Source organism: Dasypus novemcinctus, chromosome 29 (assembly GCF_030445035.2).
Source record: "Dasypus novemcinctus isolate mDasNov1 chromosome 29, mDasNov1.1.hap2, whole genome shotgun sequence".
NCBI classification, from domain to species: domain Eukaryota; kingdom Metazoa; phylum Chordata; class Mammalia; order Cingulata; family Dasypodidae; genus Dasypus; species Dasypus novemcinctus.
Genome location: NC_080701.1, coordinates 10,749,374 through 10,750,893, shown reverse-complemented (window position 1 = coordinate 10,750,893; position 1,520 = coordinate 10,749,374). Strand labels below are relative to the sequence as shown.

The 1,520-nt window shown below is 41.3% G+C and overlaps 1 non-coding gene across 1 annotated transcript; it reads left to right on the top strand.

Annotated features, from left to right (window-relative positions):
- Positions 1 to 1,231: 1,231 nt before the first annotated feature.
- Positions 1,232 to 1,303, top strand: TRNAG-CCC (transfer RNA glycine (anticodon CCC)). The gene has a single exon. It is a non-coding gene; the product is annotated as a tRNA-Gly (tRNA).
- Positions 1,304 to 1,520: the final 217 nt, after the last annotated feature.

Below are 1,520 nucleotides of genomic sequence, written 5' to 3'. Positions count from 1 at the left end.
GGCCTAACCCTGTCACTGGAGGCTTCACACAGAGAAGAAGCCAGAAGCCAGGCGTTAGTGGGAACCAGAGGAGCAGATGGGAAGAGAGGACAGCACCATGGGGGAGCCGAGCCACTAGCCAAGGAACCCCAGAGCGCCAACCCCAGCACGCCAGGTTCTGGGAGAGAGTAAGCCTGGCTGAGATCTTGATTTTGGCCTCTTCTGGCCTCAAAACTATGAGCCAATGAATCCCTGTTCCAACCCTCCACTGTATGGTATTTTCATCGCAACATGGCAAACTAGATAACTGTTAAAACCAGGGTCACGGAGATTTTAGAATTATCTGGCAAGGATTCCAAAGCAGTTGGGGTGACTTGGAACTATATATATACAGTTTCCACATAGAAAAGTCCTTTAACTAATAAAGAAGTTCAGCAAGTTTGTGGCCTACAAGATGAACATAAAAAAATCAACTATATTTCTGTATAACAGGAGTGAACACTTGGACACTGAAATTTAAAACACAATGCTATTCACCACTGCTGAAAAAAAGAGAAGAAAAATGTGAAAATTTAACAAAACGTTCAGGACTTGTATACTAAAAACAGCAATTACAAATGCTAAAAAATCAAGGAAGAGCAGGAAGAGGGGAGAAGAGCTGTGATGTGGGGGCATTTTCGGGACTTGGAGTTGTTCTGAATGATACTGGAGGAACAGATGCAGGACATTATATGTCCTGCCATGACCCACTGGGAGGACTGGGGGAAAGTGTAATCTACAATGTGAACTATAATCCATGCAGTGCAGCAGTGCTCCAAGATGTATTCACCAAATGCAAATGAATGTGCCACACTGATGGAAAAGGTTGTTGATGTGGGAGGAGTGGGGTGAGGGGGATGGGGGGGGTATATGGGAACCTCTTCTATTTTTTAATGTAACATTTTATATGATCTTTGTATCTTTAAAAAAAGAAATTTAAAATATTTATGAAATCAAGGAGGATCTGTATAAATGGAGAGGAACTCTGTGTTCATGGACAGGAAATCTCTATCTAGTAAAGATGCCAATATCCCCCAAATTACTGTACAGTTTTGACATAGTTTCTATCAAAATCCTAGCAAGATTTCTTATAGATACTGACAGAATTACTCTAAAATTTATACAGAAAGCAAAGGAACTAGAGTGGCTAAAGAATACTTTTGCAAAAGTGTGAGAGATCAGTCTACTAGATTTCAAGACATATTACAGGGGAGCAGGTGTAGCTCAGTGGTTGAGCGCTTGCTTCCCATGCATGAGGCCCTGGGTTCAAGCCCCAGTACCTCCTAAAACAAAACAAAACAAAAACATATTATATAGTTAGACCCAAGACCATGGCAATGGCAGAGAAACAGCCTCCTAGATCACTGACCCAGGGTAAAGATACAAAAAGACCTGCACAAACATGTCCAAATGATTTTTGACAAAGGTGCAAATGCAATTCAATGAAGGAGAGTCTGTTTTCAATAAATGATGCTAGAAAACTTGGACATCCATAGTGGGAA